General features: G+C 36.8%; 1 long non-coding RNA gene across 3 annotated transcripts in view; it reads left to right on the plus strand.

Annotated features, from left to right (window-relative positions):
- Positions 1-24,284, plus strand: part of LOC112989020 (uncharacterized) — a 55,331-nt gene extending 31,047 nt beyond the window's left edge. The window contains exons 3-5 of one of the 3 annotated variants that reach the window (XR_003260695.2): positions 410-515; positions 614-1,618; positions 23,473-24,284. This is a non-coding gene — a long non-coding RNA (uncharacterized LOC112989020). Of the gene's footprint in view, positions 1-409; positions 516-613; positions 1,619-17,445; positions 17,948-23,472 lie in introns of those variants that run through there. The other 2 variants (XR_010390012.1, XR_010390011.1) reach the window with 2 other exon arrangements.
- Positions 24,285-24,605: the final 321 nt, after the last annotated feature.

Here is a 24,605-nt window from a genome sequence, read left to right on the forward strand (position 1 = left end):
ATTCCACTGAGTTACACCGAATGATAGTTAGCAACAAGTCCTGAAATAAATTCTAATCTAACATGTCGCAATTGTTCACTGATTGCCTTATTGTTAGCATGAAGGTAATTTCCCCTGCCTTATACCAGGAATCTTAATAATTGGAAAAATAGTCCAGCAGAACTTGCACATTAGTGCAGTTTAGTCTATTCCTGTCAGTGTGGTGGTGATGATCCAGCAGTGTTTTGTTTTGTTTTTTCTGTATCCCAACAGTAACATAAATGTTCTGGTGACTGTACATTCAGTTTCACATCTGTGGTTCTTCTGCTTTTTCCCTAGCTCTGCACAGCAGAGTGGCAACTTCTTGGAAGATTCTTGGTAAACGAGAAGAAGGGCATAAGTTCCAGAAACCTTTTATCCTGTTTTATAGATTCTTGAGATTCTATTCTCATTTGAACCATTGGTCCTGAGAGAAGAGTAAATTTTGCCTGGGTTGAGCAGGAGACTTTGATATCTGAAAGGAGAGTGGGCAGGATGTAAGTCAAAAGAATTTTATTTCATATCGAAAGAAACCTTCAGCTTGTTACTGTCATCATTCCATAGGTACTTTACTATTTTACTTTAACGTTCACAGGAACCTGGAGTTAATCCCTTCTGTATCTTCAGGCTGAAGACACAAGCCTTCTCTCTGAAGGCTCTGAGAAAGCCTGTACCCAGCTGGGATCTGGAAAAGTAGGCGTCCCTTCATAAAGGAGCTCAATTCAGTCAGTAATCTCAAAACATGTCATCTCTGTGAGGAAGGGGAGTGTCCCCATACAGCATAATCACAGGTATTTCATCATAGCTGCATGCTTTTGGAGTGGGAGACCTGACCTCGGCTGATGTTTCAGTTCTAAGAACTAAACCCACATCTCCACAGAGACTGCTTGAACATCTAGGACTACCCAGAAGCAAGTACTACTTTGCCCTTCTATTGAAACTTTTTAAATGTCATTTCTAAAAGTGGACTTTCGTTGGGTCACTCAGTGATTCAGATTTCATTTTCAGTCATTCCAGACTTAAGGGGATTAACTAGTAATTTAAATTGGGGGGCCATAACTAGAGAATAAATGTATCTGCCATATTCATTTGCATCTTATTGGATACAATAATTGATATACCTATGTCACATTAGCCCGGTGGCCTAGATGTGGAGGGATTGGAACTTTTACATTCTTTTTTGCTTTCATATATATTAATTTCACTCCTATTTTCCTTAAAAAGGAATTGAGCATTTTCTTTCACTCCAATCTGTTTCTACACTACCTGAAATTATCTGCAAACTGAGATATAATATCAGAATAAAGCAGGCATCTACATGACTGAATAACAGGTTATTAAATTTGTTGGAAGACAATAGGTATTTAAATTAAGTGGACATCAAAACTCTCTCTATATAAATGTTTAGCATGAAGACTTTGACATCTAACAAGATGAGACAAGCAAGAATTCATCAGCAGAGCGTGACTCTAATTGGACTGGCTCAGCAAGAAACACAATGAAAACTGACTTTTCAACCTAAGTTTGTTTTTAAGGGAATGAAATTTATCAAGAAAGCTAGAAGAAGTCTCATTCTACTGTTTTCCACCATATCATCAAGGTAACAGAACAAAACATGTTAAAAGAAAAAGGCATCAAAGAAATTCTGTGAAAAGAAATAGCGGTCTGAGATAGATGGAGGTGCTTCCTCTGAGTCAAATCAAGCCTTAGAGCAGAATAATACTCTCTTACTTGTTATCTTCATTAGTGACTATTCTGCATCCTATTTAACAAGTATTTGTGTGAGTGGCAGCGTGTATGACGGGTGATTTTCTCCCATGCCATCTGTTGTGCGGAATCTCGGATAATGGTTGAATCTGTTCTGTAAGCAGTTCTTCAGTGAGAGCATTAATCTGGTCATGCTGCCTCTTCTAACAAGCAGGGGAGCTTAATGTCTTTGGTACAATAGTCCCAGTGTCAGATGGGGCTGACCTTGACCTAAGTATGGATTAGAAGGCTGGTGTTATTTGGAGAATTAGAGGGTGGAGAATGATGGGCAACGTGAACTCATAAACTCTGTTTTCTAAGGAAGCAGGGAATCCTTAGCCGAGATTAGGAAATGAAACTCACTCTTGTAATAGATTCACACTGTTTTCCAGAAGTATGCATGTTTTGCTGTGAACACTCACTTGATTAATAACACTAAATTACTAAACCACATTCAAGATGCACAGTTTGATAATTTGATCCTAACTGACTGATCACATGTCTGTGTGTGAAAGCAGTCAGTCTCTGATTAGTAACAAGAGCTTACATTCATAATAAATTTGATGTTAGGCATCTATATGTCTTGTTTTTACAACAAATGATGAGCTTTCAGCCTTTACCCAGAAAGTGCCCTTGCTGAGAGCCTGATTCTGTCATCACACACAGCAGTGTAATTCCATTAGCTCAACTGCAATGGAGTTAATCCTAATTTACATGAAAGTCAGTGACAACAGAAGCAGGCCTTCTGTACCTCATCCGAAAAAGGTAGCAACTCTGCATGTAGAGATCCTCCTGCAGTCAAGGAAAAGACTCGCACCAATTTCAGTAGTCTTTGGGCCCTTATTAGAGAGCTCTATTTCATTTTTAGGTACAAATAAATAGTCTTAACAGTGGCGATCAAGTGTTCAGAAGATGAATTAGTCAGTCTAGACAAACGAAAACTTGTAAGAGGTACTGTAATCTAATGGATAACCCATTGTTTTAGTCACAGCAGTAGTTATTTCAGTAGACTGCACTTTTCTCACTGAATAGCAAATCACACTTAAATCTACTCAAAGTTCACTGTCACTAAACTAATGGTAATGTTTTGGGCAGGTAGAAAAACATTGCCATTAAGGTCAAGGATCACAGCCCTCTCTTTGGTGGGGAAATCTTCACCATGTGCATATGTCTCCATTATGATAAAATAAGGAAGTAAACTACAAGGAGGTCACTGACAGTAAGAAACAATTTTCTAGCTCTTACTGGTTCTAGTACTGCTCAGTGTAATTCACAAAAAAAAAGCATAAATGAACAGCAACCTTTTCCAGCAGGTTTATGGAGAAATCAGGAGAGATGAAGTGACCTAACGCAGGATATTAAATTGTCATGACCAATCTCCTGTAATCATTCTTGAAAGAAAGCAAAACACTTCTTTCTTATAATTACAAAGATACTTTGTAAAAACCTGCATATATTAAAGTGTTTCAGAGCATCCAATATGAGTCAGTCTGCTGTAAAAATATAAGCAAGCAGACAAATAAATGTAAGTGTTTATATATATTACCAAGCTATGCCAGTGAATTTTCCTATCACATGCATGACTGCTTCCTATTCTGGCACTTGCTTTATCACAATATTTACAACAAGCTTCTAGGCCACAAACAAGTCGTTTCAAGAGAGGTATGTGGAGCCTGCCGTGTCTCACAAATACAATCCATTTAGTTTCACTTCTTGATAGTTTATGTTCAGTCATAGCACTTTTGCAGACTCAGCTCTCAGGAGCATTTATAAATTATAGGGGTTTATATTTCCCAAGATCTCTCAAAGAGTAAAACTGATCTATTAAATATTTTGATGCTTCTTCAGTGAGCAGTGCTGCTTACGGTCCTTGCAGGTGTGTATACTTTAGAATTAAGCTAAACATAACAGACCTATGATGACCCTCTGAATTTACATTTTAAGTTTGAAAATTGTTGGCTTATTTCAGTTTTGTTTCCGTCACAGAACTATATCACAACGTAGGTGTTCAGAACTGTACGTAGATACCTTCTCTGCTACCATCTCCCCCCCAGGTGTCAAAATTTGTGGTTCATATTTCTGTAACAATGGCTCTACTGGCTGATGTAGTAAAACTTAGAATAAGGGAAAACATGATAGTCATTAAAACTTTAAATAGTGAATAAAAGAGGAAAAAGTTTTATTTATACTGAGAGCAAGAGTCTGAGATTCAGGTTTTCCATTTTCTATTCAGTACTGCTATTGACTGTTTATCTGAAAGTGAGTTAGTTGTTTGGGTCTTGTTATTCTGTGAATTATTTTGGTAAGGATACACTTTTTTAGATGGAAACATGAAATGTTATGGTGCTAAAGCAGCAATTCTGTGGCTGAAATTGAAACTAGCTTGCTATTCTGAACTTGATATTTGGGGATTTTTAAATAACTCCTTCCCACCTCATTCCCATCCATGCCTAATTTTCTTAGAAACAATCTAACATCACCTCCCAATATGCAACATCTTCTGAAAGGCAGATATTTTCAGAGAAATTCTGAAAAAGCAGAAAAATTTTAAATTATGGTGATTTCTACATGGCTTTGTCATTTTCTTTTTTCTATTATATAGTATCTTCAGTTCCTCACATTTACAAAATTGGTTATACTTACAAACTTAGCCTATGGCTTTGTTTCTTTTAAGTATTGCCAAGGAAAACTGACTGTTGAAAGGAAGGTTTTCTTTGGTATCTCCTTAAATATGGTGGATTGCTCAAAGTCTGTTAGTTGGCTACATGTTGCCACTGATGAGAGTGATGAGAAGATTCATGCTGCTTTGGGGGAACTTCCCAGATCTCTAAGGAATATTCTCTATATGTGTGCGTATGTATGCTTATACATGTAAATTTATAATAAATAAATAAACCTTAATGTAAAAATGTCAGGAATAGAAATTGCTATTTCAGAAGCTATCAGTGAAGTAGAAGTTAAAGTAGAAAATAGAATATAGAATTTAAATATGTTCCATAATGGTATCATAGAAAAATTCTGTTCCTGAGTTTTGAAATTGGGCTTTACATCTTTACCAGTCCATTATTCATACCATGAGCAGGGACTCTCCTAATGAATTTTACCCTTCAGCTCATAGAATAGGTTATTTGTAATTCAATGTAGAATTAGGTTAAATTGCTCACCGCTACTGTTTGAGATAACCACTTTTAAAAAGTAGGAAACTTGTTAATGCAAAAAGCCAAATTTTACACAGAAAAAGACTAGTATTAAGTGGAAGCGTTTTAGTATTAGAAGCGTTTCAGTGTAGCACTTGAAAACAGACCAGCTTCGGTTATAACACAAGTTCTGTATGTGTGCTAATCTTTGGGAAGATTGGAGATGCAAGCAATGCTCCTACCCCCACGGGCTTCAGCTGTGCAGAAGCCTCAGCCCTCTGAGTTGAGATGCAGTAATCGAGCTTCAAGCGGTGATAGCCAAAAGGATGTAACAGGATGCAACATTCGGTTGCAACTGTGAAGTCAATAGCACCTCAAAAAAAAATTATGTTGATATAGTGCTAGTTGTCAACAAAGAATATTTTACATTATGGAGATAAAGCAACAAACAGTCTGAAACAACTTGTAAATGCTAATTAATGAATTCATTTCAGCCCTATGCTCCTCTTGACACAGAAGGTATGAAAATGATAAGGCTAGGATATCCATCTTCTTACAGTCTCTACCTGAAAATGCCAGGGCTTCCTTCAGTCTATGTGGTGTCTGAATGTTTTATTCATCCTCTATGGTTCTCACGTTTTCTCCATCTACTTGCATCTTAATTTAAATTACATTAAATTTCAAAATTAAGTATCATACAGAGTGAAGTAGCTAAGCAGTACCAGCTGTACCATACTGTTACCTCATGGCACTTACAATTAGAAATAGTAGTACACAGAGAAATAAGTAAACTAAAAATAAATAAATGCTTTTTTCACATTCTGGAATTTTGCATTCTCCCTGAAAGCTAAGATTTACTTTATTTACTGGGCAAAATTTTGAGAAGTACCTTCTACATTTTCTATAAGAGACTGAATGGATGTATTTTTAAAAGATCACCTTTTCGAATCTTTGCTTTCTTTTAAAAACCTTTTTAAAAACAAGGAGATTTTTTTCTTTATATCTATACAAAGAACCAGTGCAGACTATTTCACCTTTCAAATTAAAGTTCAGTAAAAAACTAATATCAGCAAAATACTGTGAGCAATTTTGTTCTTTGACTGATTAGGACAGGAAAATAGCGACAGGTTTCACACAAGCCCTTGTTTCTTTGATATCCACAATGTGCTTTCGTAAGACAGAGGTGGTAAAACAGTAACTTTGGGAGAATATACAAGCATTTTATTCTAAATCTAGAGGAAACTTAAACTTTTCTCTGTGGATAAAACTTATCTAATTAGTAAGTGTTAAACACAACAACAGCAAAAATTAACATGCAGACAAAACCCTATAAATGGAAGAAATTGATCACTAACCGTCTTTTCTCATATAGATATTTCAATTTTAAATGCAATTATAAAAATAATTTTATTAGGTTTAGGCACAAGTATTCCCCATAATGTTTTGGATTCCATGCTTATGTGCATGTTCATCTGTATTATCTGTGTATTTTTAACATATGTTCTTATATGATATTAAGACCTTCTCAAAACTGCATTTTACCTCTTGCTGAATGATATTGCTTTACTGCTTTATACTGTGGTGAGAAAAAAGGCATGCTAGTATTAAAACACCACTGGTTGTCTTCTAAAAACCGATGCCTAATTGGTGCTTTTGTTGCGGGTCAAAGTGGGGTGCGCCTTACTGATTTAGAAGTTATATTTCTTAAACAGTTTTGAAATTGTATTTCCTTCTGTATAAACAGAAGGACATTGGCAGCAGGACCCCTGTTTTCAGAAAAGGATCCCATCTCATAAATTATCACAAGCCTGCATAGTAATGAGGCCATTTATATGGAAATAGATGCACTACTATTCTTTTTCTGGCTCTCAAGCAATTCATGAACTGCTTTTCACATTATGAGAAGTGCTTCATGAATCAGATGAAAAACAAAATTGAGACGCTGGTAATTTCCAACTTCCTTTGATAAATACTACTCTAAACACGAAAATGGTGAAAGAGCCAAGAGGTGTAAGACAGAGGAGGTGTAAGTGATAATAATGTCAGTGGAATTGAATGCTGTTGCAGATAATGGTCTCCTCCTCCTAGGATGATAAATACAGAAGGAAAGCAGAGACATTTATCAAAAGATAAACACTGAGCCTAAGTGAAGGTGTTTATTTTCATAAAGGGAGATGCATTTTATCTTGGGAGATGGTGATGTATTAGTGACTCTTACCAATTAAAATCAATAACATCTGCAGTGCATTAGCAGAGCAGGTACTTACCCAGCTCAGAGGGCTACTTGTTCTAATTTCCTTAGATAATGAAGATTTCTGAGAAGTAGGCAACATGCTTATTCATAAAAAGCTAGTTTAAGTGGGAATTGCTAGCAGTGGAGCACAGAGGGGAATGTGACTTAATATTTCTTTTCAAAGAACGCCTAGCAACTTTCTAAGCAAACGGGAGTAATTTCAGGAAAAAGTAGCAGGTGTTTCAGGTGTTACCTGAAGTGAATGGCAATAATTGCAACAGAGTAATAGTAGAATTTTACTTTGAATTGATTTATTTTGAAGCTCGCCATGTAGGAAGTGAAGACTAGAAACGGGTAGAGGTGCCCTGGAGGAATCGGTAATTTCAAACTAATTTCTAATTCGGGAGCTACTGAACTCCTAGGAATTTGTGGCATTGTCCCCTCACCTACCAGTTAGTGAATATCATAACCAATTTCATCAATTTTTGCCATGCCATACTGAAAATTATTGCAGTCACATGATAACTTACGTGTAGCATTTCATTAAAAAAGAATACTGTTATATATATCTCTGCATGTGTTACTGGCTTTTGCAATTTTATTTTGAATTTCACAATATTGGTTTTGGTTTTTAAAACCACTGCTCTTTGAGTCTTGTAAATAAATAATATCAATAAGAAAAATAAATTTCCGTATCACTGGAAGGAACAGATTTGGAAAGCAAGTCAGTGAAGATAAAATAAGTAAATAAATTCAAAGATCACAACTTTAAGTCTCAGCATTGCAATGGGGGAAGGAGTTATTTTATTTTGGAACAGAATTACGGTACATACTTACTCATATTCGTATTATCAGCACTTCTAGAAGTTTTCTTATGTTTAGGTGAGTAAGGATTTTTCTTTTTTGATATATAAAAGGAAAAATAAGGGTGGGTGAATAGTTCTTAATCTTTTGTTAGTGATATTACTAATGGAGTTTTGAATAAATATTTGCCTTTGTAAAAAATGTTGGATTGCCTACCTTAGCTGATTAAGATCAAATGAAAATTTACCAAGATCAAGTAAGCCTGAAGTTCTGCTACCCTTTATAGTTAAGCGTATTTGGATGAGATATATGATTTAGGGTCATTCTATTTCTTGAGTAGGAAGTAATGTGTTGGAGCTGCTGAGCTTTTTTTTTTCTTCTAATTCTTCTTTACAATCCATATTTTCCTTGGCCAGTGAAGGAGGACAGTAAACTCCCACACCAAATATTCTAGGAAAACGGAATGAATTGAAAATCGTGGGGGCGAAGGGAAGAGGGAGGGGGGAAAGGAAGCAGGAAAGGTATTCTGGTCCTTCTTCAGTAGAACTAACAATGAATTTGTCCCATGGAGGCCCAGTCCGTCTTAGTGGACTTTTCTCCCTAACTCTAGGGAGGAAAAGGCATGCTACTTATTTCTTCTTGGTAATGCAATCTAATCTATCTGTAAGAGGATATGGAGACAAAGCGACTTTTGATTTGGGAGAGAGGCTCCTTGGATTAACCTCTCTCAGCAGATTTGGAGTGAAGGAGAAGCAAGTTTGACTAACTCCAGTAAATATAGTTGGTGAACTTGAGAATAAACTTGATGAATACTTAAGAATGTGAAATGGGGCTGTATATTTCATGAGGCATACCCCAAGCCTGCTGTGCTCTTGTTGACTCCTGCGGAAGCAGGCTGCTCAGCTTTCTAAAAAAAATGTGCTTGAAGACATGAATATCATTTCAGGAGCTTAAAAAATAAAACATGCTTGTATTTCTCTAAAACATAATGATCCAGTCCAGAATCCAGTATCTTCTAGGGAGGTTTATATATGCATGTGTATACCAGTATTCTGGTATGCAGAGATCTGTCAAAGATATACACCTTGAACTTTGTCTACTAGATTATTGTTGTATCAAGATGAAATATTGGACACCATTTTTCCTTCTAAAGAAAGGAAAAGGAAAATACAAAGGCAAGAAAAGAAATGGAATAGAAGTGGGGATTTTTCTTACTGTGTCAACTCTGTCTTTTCTTGACATCTCCAATTTCTACCCAAGAAAACACAATTCAGTGTGGAGTGTATAGAAAACGTGCTTTAAAGAGCCTTTGTAAATTGACAGTGCATTTATTTATACACATTGCACCCTGACTCATTACATATCATCATGAGGCTACCCAGGCTACATATAAAAACAAAAGCAGGCATAAATCAAACTAGATGCATCACTTCCATTTCTTCGCTGGTTTTCAGATTTTTCTCTTTCAGTAGTAGGCATAGAGAACATACATTTTTCCTTATTCAAGGAAACAGCGAATACCAGTCTCCATATTATCCTCTCTCTATCCAGTAATAATGATAATCATTATAATTCTCATTGCACAGGTGTTTTAAAGTGTGATGTAATTTTATGGAGATATGAGCACTTTTTTGCTATTTTTCATTTAACCTCTCGAGAACTTGTTTATTTTCTTTCTTGCAAGTAGCTGACCTTCTTCTTAAAGTTTCCTGTTAACTTCTAAGATGAGAGCACACCTACTAACTTTTTAACTGGTGAGCAGAGCACACGGGTAGAGGAGTCTGTTGAACCATAATACAGTTAAGATCGAGGTTTATCATTCATAAAGAACTGTCAGAGGAAAGGAGGGTGCAAAAAGATTAAAAAAAAAAAAAAAAAAAACCTCCAAAACCCATTGCAGTCTTCTTTTATCAAAAGGACTAAAGGACTATTAGGCCTGCCTGCTAATCTATCAGGACTTCTATTAGGAGATGTTTTGTTCAACAGCTCAAAGATTATCCCAGAGTATGGCCACCATAAATCTTAAATGTCAATAGAAGTGAAAATTGAATCTCACTGATGTTCAAGTTGGTCAAGATCTGCCAAAATGGTAAATATTAATTGCCAGTGTTCTTCTCCCAATGGCTCTTCAGCCTGTGTAGGTTAGGGGGAATTTCCAAAGAATATTACAAGAAAGGTTCTTTTTGGCACAGTTTGTGGTACATTTCAGTAATTATTCATATTCCAAATGGCCAGTACTGTCCCTAATGAATGCTTCACATTTTTCCATTAGCTTTTGGAAGGAAAAATAGCTAAGCATTTTTTTCAAAGAAAACAGTAGCACAGTAGTTATTCAAACTCTTTGGATCAGAAATTATTAGTTTACATGCGTTTAAATCCATACATTTCTACATTTAGAGTAGAGTTTTTGAGTAAAATTAAGATATATAAATTATGAATATAACAATTTAAAATGTTACAGCAGAATATAAAATAGTAACAGATGATAAAATACTGCAATTGTTATGATTTTCATCTTCTAACAAGTATAATGTGCCTGCTTAGCTAATGATAAAAAAAAGATTTTTTCTTTTTTATGCAGTACCAGTCCCCTCTCCCTTTGTTTTTTTCTCATTTTGATAGAATAATTTTTTTAATTTGTATTGTAAGTGAAGTTAGAGTAATGGATGGCATCACATAGCTGAGCTGTTCTGTGCTTTTGAATAACTTAAATGATTTTGGAGCAGGATACAATAATGAGGCTTTTGCTTTTGATCACTACTTTCATAGATATTAGGAGAGATTGCTTCTTTTTGTGGTGCTGTAGTATACTGGCCATCTCTGGTGAATTCCCTGAAAGACCAAATGCACTCCGCAAGGAATTCCTGCTAGGAAAGCAATCACCGGCTTCTGATGTGCTCGTTAACGAGAAGAACGATGCTGGTTCTGATGCTACTTCAACTCACAGAGTTTCAGTGAGCTGCAACTGAGTTTCAAGGCCACACACTTTTCAGAGAAAAAAAGAGCAATAGAGTAGACTTCTGCATCATGTGACAGAAACATTAAACCTGGTGAGTTCAAGATTGTACAGGAAGTCTTGCATGAGAATTCAGTTCTTAATTTGAGTTTTTTTCTAGGCTATCCAGTGATTCAAGGTCCTCCTTCAGGGTGTGCTTTCTCATGTTTTACTACAGTTCCCTCAGCTGAACATGATGGACTCTGAGTCTGTGATAAATGCTTGTAATTGGAATGATGTACATATAGCGGTACACTGGAAAGGGGCACTGTTTTATTGCATTTTTATGATATAGCATAAATACTACTCAAAAGAAAAAAAACTGTTCTTCAATTATGAGTACAATTTTCTCTTATGCCTCATTCTTTGTGTCTGTGCCCAATGCATTATGAAGCATTATCCCGCTATGTCATCCAGCATTCTTCAGAGAACAGTAACTTAGAGCTGGTATTATTAATTATCCCCCTGTGTAAACCTGTCTGGATACCAGAGATGACCTTAGATTTCTGGAAAGTACCAACATGTTGATGCTTAACTACATTCTGCTTTTGTTGCATTTGTTGTTAGAAGAAATAAAAAAAAGCAGACTTTATAAAGAATCAAACCTGTCTAGATGGAGTTCAGACCAGTTTTCATGGAGGAGACATTCTGGAAACCCCATTACATTCACTGCAGAGATCTGTTACAGTATCTAGTTCTTCTCTTATGTTAAATCAGATCCCACCACCTTTAATTATCTTTACAGTTATTTATTATGGGGCCCACTGCTACCATCACTGGAAGAGCTATAAGATTTCAATGCATCTTTTATCCTCAGTTAAAAGCAAAGCAAACCCCCCAGTCCTAATACTTTGAAGTAAGTTTAACAAATTCAAGAATAAATTAACATACTTTTGTATTGTAAAAATAGAATTATTTTCATCATAAAAATGCTATTTCTGCAGATCAGTATTCATATAAAGAATAATTAGGTTATTTTTAAATGATGAAGCCAGATACTATTAATCTATTGGTCTTAGATTTAATGAGCTGTCCTCAGCTACAAGTGTGGGTGAACTTATGCTGCTTGTGTTGAAGCTGTAAATGTGTGATAATGCTATTGCAATTACTAGATAGAAACTATTTACATGATATATGTTGTTCACTACTAGATGTCAACCACAAGACTATTTACTGTCATAATCATACTCTTTTCTCAGTATTATTTAAGCAATACCAAATCTGCTTAACTACAGGAGGTCAGATACTGAATTTCAGTAATTGAAACTGAGCAGTCTATAAAGTCTTATCTGAATCTGTAACTTGCTTTGTGCTAGACACTGTATAAAGTTGTAACCCTTCAGAGGTCTAAACTTCCTTTGAAAACCTATGTCCCAGTCGTGCAAAGAAATTATTCAGTTTACATAAAATATAGATATCTTTGCAAGATCAGGTATTACATTTCTTCTGTTGAAAATATCATTTAAGGAAACTGCTCCTTACAGATGCTTATGTCTCCTCTTTCCACAGACACTGGCATGTACAGAATCGTTTGATACTATTTCCTATTACTATTTAAAAGTGTATAAAGGAATATGTTGCCTGCAGAAGAAAGAGTTGACCTTCTCCTAAATTTGCAATGATAGACCAAGCGTGATCTATATTGATCAGTATCCACTGTGGCTGTCAGCCCAAAGGTGAAAGTTATTTCTTCACCCAAAGGCGAAATTACTTCTTGATTTTAGATCTGTGCAAGGAGAGAGAATCTTCCAAATATTTCATGTCACTTTAGACACATTGCTCACCAGTGAGAATAAGCACATCCCACTGAATATGCAACAAAATGCCACAGCAAGCAATGCTGATCCTTCATAATACTGAGAGACAGTAGATTTGGCAAGACTTTAAGGATGAGTATGAAGTATATTATCTGTTACTTGGTTGAATGGCAGCAGGAAAAGTTTACTCTTGTTCTTGCTTAGTCTCTAGTTAACTTTGTGCAAATAAGTTCTCATACAGCAATATGGAGACGTAATTTTATGCCATGATGTGACCACTCACAAGACTGCAACTGTAGGATCCATTGCAGGAGTGCAGAGCATCCTTTGTGCTCTTATCAAATGCCATTGGCAAGAAAAGAGAGTGGTTTAGCTTTCAATTCTTTCAGTTTTTTCAGATCTTTTCTGTTTTATCGTTCCTTACGATGGGGAAAATGAGTTTATTGAAAATCTTTTGGGGTAGTTTGTACCGCTAAGTTTAGTTTGCTAACTTTACAAAGAGAGGAGAAAATGGTGTTTGAAAAGTACAAGCTTGTGAGAAGAAAAAGGAGGTTTAATTGCACTTGCTTCTATGGCTCTCAAAGCCCAGCTTTTACAACCCATCATTTCTCTAAGTAATAGTCCCTGGAAGTGATTTACTGTTTTCTCTCCATCAGTAACTGCCAGCATGACTGCTCTACAGCTGAAAGTTACAAAATCAGTCTTTATTAATGTGGGCTTAAATGCCAAAGAGCTATATTTCAAGCATGCTCATATCCATTTTTCCTTTCTGAAACAGATTCTGTTTAAAGGGGAGATTGGAACTAGTATCTCAATGTATGGAAATGATATGTTTGCAGACAAAGAATTATTTTTGAATTACAACACATAAGAAATCACCAATTTTCTCGAAATTCATACTATGAACTACTGCTGAGAATGAAAAACTTACCAGTTAAATGGTATTCTTCAGCTAGGCTTAGTCTAAAGGTATGTGATCAATATTATATATTCTTTAATTTTGTCTTCTAAAAGCTTCTCATTCAATCTAAGAGCAGAAACATATTAATAAAACCATTGTTAAGAAATCATCAAGAAATGATTGTTTTAAATTACACAAAGGTTGAAAAGTAGTACCAATCCAAGTTATTAGCTATATTTAAAAATAGCAAACATCAGTAAAACCAATTGTCAGATAAAATCTTGTTTTGTTTATCCATGCCTATAATACAGCAGTAATTACATAGGAAGTAAAAAATAAATGAAAAAAAGCTCAGATATGCAGCCAGGGAAATGAGAAATATGTGTTCCAGAAGCTCTTACTAGGACAGACCCCAAAAGCAACATGATGATTTTTCTTTAATTGAATTCCACTTCCAATCTGGTTGGTGTTTTGAACTGCTATTTAAAAGACTCGTCTCCAGGGAAACAAGATCTATGTGGGACTGAGAGACTCTGACTGACAAATTGAAGTGTGGTTATAGTCAGAAAAGTGACTCCGGTTAAACGACATTGTGGGGTTCCATATTTTTCTTTCTCTGGGACTTCCAGATCAAATTTGCTAAGCTGACAAGTCAATCTATGATTTTCTAACTGTTGTCATTTCAACTCAATGTGGGAGCTGAAAATCAAGCTGTGGTCTTTCTTCCTCTTATTTTGATGCTAGTGATAAAAGATCTAGTCTGAAAAGCTAGATGGCATTGCTACTTATGATGCACAAGCCGAATCCAGCTCCATCTTACACAGCTGAAATACTCTATAGTGCTCTCAGCTGTGATTTAACAGGAAATGCTTGGGCCTGGATGTTAGGAGGTTAAGCTCTCTAAGGCTGATCTGCTGTGCCTCAATGGATATATATTTCTTATTTTATTAGCTTCAATTTCCCTAGTTTTTCAACTGAGAAATGATACCTGCTTCTTTGTGGGACTGGCACTTACAAGCTCTGTATAGTGTAGGCCAGTCGAATTCAGAAGCCATGGCTTCTTATTCTGTGAGTACTTCTTTAATCTACCTTCTCTAATTTATAGTGATCCTTGTTTAAAATAATTCATTGTTTCCATTTTATGAGAGTATAACTTTAGAGTTTCAAACTTAGAAACACATTACCTATGTAACATGAAAATCTTTCTTGACATAATTCAGCTACTTCTACTTAAATAGTTTCTTTGCTGTTTGCTGCTTTTTCACCTCTTTTTCCTATTTTCCTGTTATAGAGGTGGAAGGTAACTACAAATGAGGAAGACAATAAGGTGTAGGGAGCAGGAATCTGCTGAGAAACCTGTGCAAGTTGTTGAACAGAGAATATAGAAATGTCATCTGAGAGTAAGCACTGCTAAGGAGCTAATTTAGTAAGCCGAAAAGAAAACCTGTTTAGATTTTGGGGAGGGGTTTGGGGAGGAAATTTGGTACAGATCCAGAGGAGGGCTGAGCTGGTAGGTTAGCAGAGTGGTTTGTGGCTCAAGGTCAGAAAGGAGAAGAGGATATAGGCTCCTCCTCAGTGCCTGATGCTGTCAGTGCTGCACTGTCTGACCACTTTCCAGAGCTGCATTAATGCCTCCTGATCCAGCTGGCAGCCAGGAAGCTGGATCTACCCGCAGGCTGCCGCCGTCCAGCATGACACTTTGCGCTTGGAGGGGATGGTGGGGACGGCTGCCTGGGCAGGGCTGCCTGTTGGGACAGCCAAGTGCTTCCTGCTGCAAACCACAAAGTGCTTAGAGCTGAGCTGCCACCCCTGCTTGGAAGGAACGGATGGGGTTAGAACAAGGTTTTGCCCATCTTTGGGCATGTAGGAAGCTGCTGCCTCCTTTTGGGGGAGAATTGTTGGTAGGGTTTCAAGGCTGAATGAAGCCCCTACAACTTCAGAGGCTGGACCATTGCTTAGTGAGCAACAGTACCGAAGTCGGTGGTGATGGTTCATGCTGTCTCTCACAAGGGCTTTTGCTGTAGAGCTCTTAAGGGATGTGTTATCCATACTGACCTCAGCCCAATTAGCACAGTGGACCGGAGGACCAAGATTTCGTACTCAACTGACTTTAAACTAGTCTTGATTTTCTACAGAAGCAAATGAAGGGTGTGTTGGGAGCCTTGTCATGCTCCATATTGTTAGCAGATGCAATGTAGCCTTTTGCACTAGCTGGATCCTCTCTCTTTTCTCATCCACGGTGGAAATGGTTGATGTTTCACAGAATACCGTTGACAGGCCTCTTGTGGAAAATATAACATGCATTTAATGCAAACTCTTTTTAATGCTTGAGTTGGATGAAGCTTAATTGTACTTAAAATGGTTATTTTAAACCAGGAAACATTTTTATAAAACCTGCCAATTTTCTTTGTTATATTGAAACTAGTAATGCAATTTTAATGATTGCAAGGTTGTTTTATTTTTCACTTCTGTTGTGTAATCTATCTATTAAAATAAGACCACTTTTTCATACTAAGTTTTTAATCAACCATTGCCAGCCATTTTATATTTTAAATTTCTTCACCTAAGTATATCATTATTCTAAAATAATCCTTTCTGCAGACGAGTGTCGCACTAAAATTTCCTCTTATTACTACTTTTGACATCAATACTTTATTGAATTAGGTTTTTCCAATTTAATTACATTTGCTTCATTGTCTTGGTCACCTTTTAAACAAAATTCATATCAGTATGAAATTGCTGGTTTTACTGAATTAGATTATGATGTTTCTAGTCTCATGAAAATAATTTTTTTTTGCTCACATTTGGGATAGCTGAATTAACATTGATTTATCACAAGAGTTTAGAAAAATATTTTGATTTATTATTACTGGTAGCAAAAATGGATATAAATAATGTTTGCTTGTTTCATTTTCAATGTATGGAATACATTATTCTAATTAAATAATCCTTAGTTAATTACTGTTCCTTCCAGAAAGTGAAAAGATGAAGTCATATTCATTTATTTCTATTTTGCATTTCTCAGACACCCAGTATATGAGGTCTTCACAGAAACAAGCAAAAACAGTGTTTACTCTGAAGAGATAGGATATTAAGCATCTCTCCAGCATGCCTTTAAGCCCCCAAGCAATCCTACTGAACTTGGGTGAAAATACTCACATTCACAGTTGTTTTAGGGTTAGGTTTTAAACTCAAATTTGACACAACAAATAACTAGTACAAGTAAATGAACCCGAATGTGCAAGGCCAGGTTCACTATTAGAATAAATATAAGTGAAATGATAGAATAAGTTATTACTATAATAAGCCCATGTTGGTACTGCAAATTCCTTATAAATTTCTATGCAGTGCCGTTATCAGCCAGAAAGATAAAACTATTAAAAAAATTTTTTATTAACCCAGGGAAGATAGCTAAGCCAATCAGGAAGTGGAGAGATCACATTAATGAGTTTCTTCTGCACACCTTTCTCCAACTCAGATTTTTTTTTAACGCTGTTTATAACCATATATTTATGTGGTTATAGAACCTCTGCTATCACATATTGTATTCCCTGGCTTCATGCAAGCGCAGATAAAGGATCATGCTCAGTAGATCTGCAAAATGATCACCCATTAGTAAACCAAATGAGTGGCTGTCCTCTGTGGCTGAACTTCAGACGTTTGAGACACCATCCTTCAGACTTTATTTCACTGCTTATTGCATTAATTCATATATCAGGAGAGAGCAAGCAAGATTTAACTCTGCTTTTCGTAACTCAGTCAAAATGATGCAATGAGACTCGGTGCATTGGGTCCTGTACCAGCGTTCCCATTGATGAGTGCTTCTGTGAAAGTAAACATAATGCTTGTTCTAGGTCACTGGACATGTAGCAAAAGAATCAGATCCAAGCTACTTTTTCTGGACATGTTCGTCCCCCTGAGATATACAGAATAATCTGGTTGCGTTATACTGACCTTCTGTCAAAGGGGGTAAGTGCTTACTCTCATTTATCTCAAGTTATACTTACTGTGGCAGAAATTTTCATAGGTACGCACGTACCAACAGCTGCTTACCAATGGTATTAAAAATACCATGAAACTCATGGGCATGTCATTGCCCACTTGCTTTTCAATATTTGCTGTAGATCTATTGAGCTAGGAAAATATATGTTTTTTATGGAGACATTTTACACCCTGTCAGAGAAATGAATTTGAGATGATAGAATTAGGCACTCAGGAATATTTCTTGTGCTAAGTTTGAAAAAAAGAGATGTTGAGAAAATTGGAATGTGTTTCACAGAAAACTGACATTTCATAAACAATAACAGCCACGTATTTGAAAAATGTGTTCATGGGAAAGTTTGAAGAGGGGTGGAATTTTCTTTTAAGGAGAAAAAATCAGAACGTAAAAACAATATTTCATTTATATTGCCTGACACAATTCATTTGACAATTCAACCATAATAATAGTGTACAGTATGCTGTTTTATCATGTTATGCCAAATCATATTTAATAGAATAAATCATTTCAAGTAAACATATTTTTATTATCTAGATTTCTTTGATATGCTTTTTTTTGTGTAGGTGAAGTTTGCACCACTGAACGTGACCAGAAAATATTTCTGTTTCAGTCAGCAGCTGTTGAGTTTTAGGGGAGATAGCTGTTTTTGAAAACTGTGTTAAAAAAGCAAAAAAAGAATGTTGTACAGATTGTTGTACAGTACTATATTTATTATGAATTAAAACAGAACCACATTTCAAAATGTCAAAATCTCTTGTAAGCGAAAATTTCTTCAAGTCAACCATCTTTATTCAGTACATATCTTCCAATTTTTGCAGCAAAAAAGCCTTTTGCTTGCAATTCTTATTCCTCTTTTGAACAGGCCACTTGTGGTCAGAAGCAGGAGAGAGTTTGTGAGGCAAAAGAGAAAGGAGTGATCATGCAGTCAAAAACCATAGTAGTGACACATGCAGAAACTTCTGAATTTAAAAATTGTATGCTGAGTATTAAGAAATGTAAACTTTGCATTTTTGTGTAAATAAACAGGAAACTTCAAGTTGTTATCGTTTCTAATTGATACAGTCTGTTATTCATGATAACAAAGATCCCAGAATAACAGAAAATCCCTAGTCCTGTAGGCCCTGTAAGACAACACAGAGACAGCTCGAGGCCTCCTGCAGTTGGCCTGTCTCTCTGAGTATTACTCACAAGAGGATGTCTCTTGGCATCACGCTGCTGAAGCTGCTTTCCAGGATGTGCCTGTAGAGTTTGGTGGGGTTATCTCTGGCCTGAAACTTGTAAGCCCAGGTAAATGTAAGGCTGAATTTGGTTTCTTAATCACAGGTTTTCAGTCCTGACACTCTAGAAGGGCGTCTGCTGGTCGCATTTTCTAGCCCAGTGAAGATGTCAACTGTACCTCTAGGGTATCTCAAATAATATTAAACATCAATTTTGTATTACAGAGTCATGCCCAGTGGCTTTACCAGAGCCACATTGGTGTCTTCTGCAAAAGGCATTGCAGAGCTGACCTCTGTGGCAAAGGATAGTCAGGCCTTGAGCTCATTCTCCCAGAAGGCGTCACTTCCTTTGGTGTCATTCCAAAGCAACCATGCGGTTGTGGAAGCAAGCTGGCTTTGGAAGCAGTAAACACATGTTCATGGAGAAAAGCACCTGACCTTACAAGCTCACTATAGAGGTTGCTGTGGGAAATAGTCTAGTGTAAGTGGTAGAGTCCAGAAGAAACTTAAGCACATGGCGCGTAGAATACTTTCACTTGGGTAATTTTTTTTCCCATGGGCAAATTTATTTTTTCCTCTAGCCATACCCTCAGAAAGACCTAAAATGTTTTAGTAAAAGGTAGAAAATAAAGAATATAATCCAAACAGACACCTTACCAAAAAGCCTGGTACAGTCATTGGTATTCAAAACCAAGGTAATGTAATAGGGTGTTTCAGACCACCAGAACAAGGCAGGACTACTAACCCCAATTAAAATGATCACCAGCTGTTTTACGTTGGATTCCCTTGTTTGTTTGGAGTAATGCTCTAATTTCACTGATGGAAATATTTAATAAAACACAACCTCAACTGGGTGCCTAATTTTTCCAGTCTTAGGGGAGATTTAATAAATGAGGCTCCACAACTTTTATTTAGTGTCTTCAGGTGGTAAATTAACTACAAGAGGGCTTCCCTATTGTTCCCTGAAAGCAATAAAAGCATAGTGAGCAATAAAAGCAAAATACTAATTTAAATTTGAGTATAAGGGCTAGAGAGTTCAGAGAGAGCTTATTCTTGGTGCACACTAATATCCGTATGAAGGCAGAACTTCATAGAAATTAAATTTAAATATAGAGTATATACTTGACTATATGAACAAACTCAGTGATAAAATGCAGCTTAAATTCAAGGCACTTTGAATGATGGCAATTAATCTAGTGATTTTCTGTTATAAACTATTTATCATGCAGCTAAAAAATAACATACTTTCATTGTTCTACTTTTAGAATGTTCTTTGCGGCTGAAACTAATAAGGTTTTTGATAGCTATAGGTCTTGCTACCAGATCATCAGCTGGTGCAAAGAGGTGCCTGTCCACTGAAGTCAGTGGTGGCTATCAACTCAAAGCAATGGAATAATTGTTGTTTGTGTTTTTTCATGATGTGCTTGGTCATGATTGAAAAGAAAGGAGTTCCCTGCCCTCTTTGCCTCATGTTCAGTATCTCACCTGCCTGTTGTTCTTGAAAGATGCGTGAGAGGGGACTTGCAGGAGGAGATCAAAAAGTACATGAGAGATGACATCCAGCCTGGTTGGATTATAGACTGATAAAGACGTAAGATCACCCAGAATGCACAGTAGGGAAAATATGGAGCATAAAAGCTGTGGGGAAATGTTTTCAAACTGGATGGAGGGCGATTTATAAGAGTTGCTAAAGTCTGGTTTCCTACAGTTTGTAGCTGATTCCTTGTCACAGCAGTAATAGCAGGGGCATTCCTTTGAAAGTTTTTTGATGTGACTGATTTGAGTGCCTATGATTTGCCACGTGGGTTACTTTGAAAGTTCTCTCTCTCTTGTAGGTTCACTTACGAGCTTATTCCACAGTCTTTCCCTTAATAGGAAGCAGTAATGGGATGTCTCTGCTGTACTCAGATTATTTGCATGAAATTCAGAGGAATCTAATGATTTTTGAGAACTCCATCCCTCTGTCAAATAGGGCTAGATTGTCCAATCCATTTAGTTTATTATAAGGAACACATAGACAGTGTGATGATATAAGCATCATCTCGCAGGAAAGCTGAACTAAAAAATTATGTGACAAAGAGACAGAGGAGGATGGGACCAAAAGAGGGGGAAAAAAAAGAGGACAAAAATAGTGAAGTTGTGAAAGAAGAAACAAGGCCAGCACCTGAGAGAGTCAGACCATCTGTTGTTGCAGCACCTCAACATGATTGGTTTCCTCTCTCTGTTTCTCTTCATCTGCAAGAGGGGATAGACTATGTGAAGCTTAGCTTGAAGGCCTTGGTACTTTTTTTATAATACTAAAGATGAAATAGCCTGCATTCAGGAAATCTTGTTTTATTCCCTACCAGTTGCAACATCTCTCTCTGCAAGCAGTACAGAACGTGACAGCTGTTTGCTCTATGCAGTAATGGAAGCTGTTTGCATTCCATTTGGTGTTTTTGTAGGGGATGCCTGACAGAAAACCATGAATTCCTTGAGGAAAGCAGGGCCTGCTAGCATTTTATACATCCAAAATCTAGTTAAATCTAACTCACATTAAAAGACATGACCCAGCTGACCACTTCTTCCAAACTGCGTGATTCAGGTAAACTGAGCAAAGAATACTCTTAGGGGCCAGGGTAGGTCAGAGAGTTCGTAACACAATACAGAGCCTTTCACTCCTGGGTGGCGTCTCAGTCCAAAACGCCAAAGAGCGTTCTGTTTGCATGGCCTGTGCTAAGAAGCGATTGTTCTACTCCGGTCCACAGTACAGCTGACACATAATGGCAGTAGCTACAAAAAGACATGTTCATGCCACATAAACCACCCTTAGTGGTTTCTTCAGTTTCTGCCAAGTTGTGATGGACACAGTTTGGCACCTATAGGTAGGAGATTGCAATGCTGTTACCTCTTCTGGAGCTTTGGGGAAATAAAGAGCAACCATAAGTCTCGGTCAGTCTGGCACCTCTAATGGGCACTAAATTGACTTAGAGAAAAGAGACAGTGTGAGAAGCATTTGGGAAACATATAGATTCAAAATGATCTTCATGCCCTGGAACTGGAGCTTCAGCATTTGCAAGAGAATGGACACTTTACATGAATACAAATTTCAAGAGAAACAACTGTAGGGCAAATTTTACATACTGCAAGTCACTGTGTGGCTGGTAGGAAAGTGCAGTGCATACATAGAGCTGGGTGCAAGTTTCTCATGCAATGAAATAGGAAGCCTGCAGGAAGGTCATCCTGTCTCTGTAAGGAGCCCTGCATTTTTTAGCACTTAACATGTAGCATTATAAATTTGAGTATGGTTAAATAATAGTCACAATAGAATGTTACACTATTCATAGCAGTCAGGTGTCAGAAAAATGGATTGATATCTATTAAGGAGCACTAAGAAATGAATTAGATTCAACCGTATGAAGTAACTGCTGAAGTTTCTTTTCCCTGCAGTGGTACCCAACAGAGGTAAAAATGCATGTGTAAATAAAGATCTTAAAGAATTAGCAAAGCAGAAAAGTTCCTGTCTAGGAAGCTGTACTGAAACCTTGTTCATGTTCACTGTTTCCAACACTGCTGGACAGGATGCAAATTTCTACACCAATTTCTTAAAATAGTAGTTTCAAAAATGCTCAAGGAAAGATGCAACTGCCATAGCAGCTACCAAAAAGAATGCAATTCTTTATGATAGACTGACTTAAACTGTGTCTGTGCATTAGAAACAGAGTTAATTTCTTTAGCTGTCAGATTAAAATAAATGCAATATATTTGCTATTTAGTGCCACTAACTTGAATTTGCATTAATAGAGTAGGAAGAAATATCTTGGTCCTCTTACTATCCCAAGACTTGTAAATAATAGCAAGACCTGTGTTATTTTGAGAATGAGAGAGCTCTGCAGAAAACACAAAGACAGTTCCTCTGTAAGAATAGTTTGCTGCTGTCATCAAATTTTGCTACTGTCACAGACCCAGATAAGCTGTTCTTGTTTCAGTGTTTAGTGCATACATGTTTATACGCCTGCTGAAACTGATGGTGGAGGCTTCCGTTGGGAGTGTGGAAACTCAGAAGCTGAGAGATCTGAATTGGTACCCTCTCAGTTTAAGTCCAAGCAGTCACTTAAACAAACCCTTCCCAGAGCTCCAGTCATTTGGGCAGCCCAGTTTGTATGCAGAATTTAGACAGTTATTTCAAAAGTTGTGTTAAATATCTTCTTAAACACAGACACTCAATCCTCAGACTTACAGGTCTATGCAACATGAAAAAACTATATATCTTGGATACATACTCTGGCACTCCAAGAACCTGATTCATGTGAGTCTGGCACAGTTTGCTCTTACCTAAAGTTCTTAGTTTATTCAGCTTTGGCATTTGGGTAGTTTCCTTTGGGCTGACTGCTTTCCATACCATATCCCATTGTTCTATGGAGGTAATAAATAATTAAAACCCAAAGTAATTGTCCTACAGCTGCTTTCAGTCTGGGGGTGTTACTGGTATGGTCTCAATTCATACTGATATATAAAAATGTTTAGACTTGAATGTAAAATTAATAAAATCAATCAGAATTCAATGATTGATGGAAACACTCCCAAGAATATTACAGTCAACGGTGATATGGAGCGAGGTCTGAATTTCATGTGCAATATGTATGATCTTAAAGTCAATAGCAGAGAACTTTCTGTTCTTGCAGGAACCCTTTCTGGACGTGAAGGAGCAGAACAGCAGATTATCTCCTGCTTCTGCTGTCGGAGTGAGCGAGTGCTGAACGCTGTGACCTTTGCCAGAGCAGTACACAAAGCTGACCCAGAAGTCTGCAGAAAAATATAAGTAATGAAAGTGTTTGTTTCTGCGTCTTTTTGGGTAAGCAGTAAGTTCACTTTGTCTGACAGAATTGAAGCAATTTGCAGACGAAAATAGCAATGAGATATGAAAAAAGTTCAAAATTAGTGCTTGCTGCTGGGCCCATTTGAAGATACTTAGACTTTGGAAGCTGGGCTGAATTTCCACAGTGTGCTCCGTTTTTCTGACTGGACATAGCTACCTACTTAGCTTGTGCTTGTATTGGGGGTGGTTTTCAATTTATTTCATATTGAAAAGCAGAGGTAGATTACAACTGAAAGTCTGGGCCTTGTCATGTAAACACATCCTTTTTGTTCATGCTCTTTTTGTGTTCCTATTCAGACATTATAAGAGATTCTTTTAGTAATGGTTCCTATTCCAGAATACTGATGGTGTGGAAAATAGAAGGTATGTTTGTCTCAGTTTTGCTTCCCTTGTTGGTTTCAAATATTTGAATATTTGCTGTTATTAGAAAGTCAGGTTACCAATATTTGTCATACTGTGTTACCTATAATCTTATTTGTTTCATGAGTAGAAGAAATAGATATTTGAGGTGGTTATTGTATTTTGTGATCCTTATCATGCTTTTATAGAAGTGTAACTCACTTGACTTCAGTTAGGATACTTCCGATGTATTTCATGGAAAAAGGAGGGGGAGAAAGAGAGAGAATAAGCATGCTGTGCTGTTTTAAGGATGGTATCTGTAGCAGATGATAGTGGTCCACAGAAGCAAACTGGATAGATACAACATTAAATCAGAGGAGCTGATATCTCAGTTTTTTTTCTTTTGGAGCTTTCTTTTGTCACAGTTATGAGGCAGAAATACAGTGTGCTAGTAGAAATGGAGGAAGAAAACTGAATTGTTTGTATATCATGAACACAAATGTGGTTTGAGGTTTCTGCTTTTTCTCCAAATGACAGTGAAAGGCATTACAGGTGCTTCTTTAAAAGCTCTAAAATGGTGTTATATGCATCCTAAATAGT

Source organism: Dromaius novaehollandiae, chromosome 7 (genome assembly GCF_036370855.1).
Source record: "Dromaius novaehollandiae isolate bDroNov1 chromosome 7, bDroNov1.hap1, whole genome shotgun sequence".
Lineage (NCBI taxonomy): Eukaryota > Metazoa > Chordata > Aves > Casuariiformes > Dromaiidae > Dromaius > Dromaius novaehollandiae.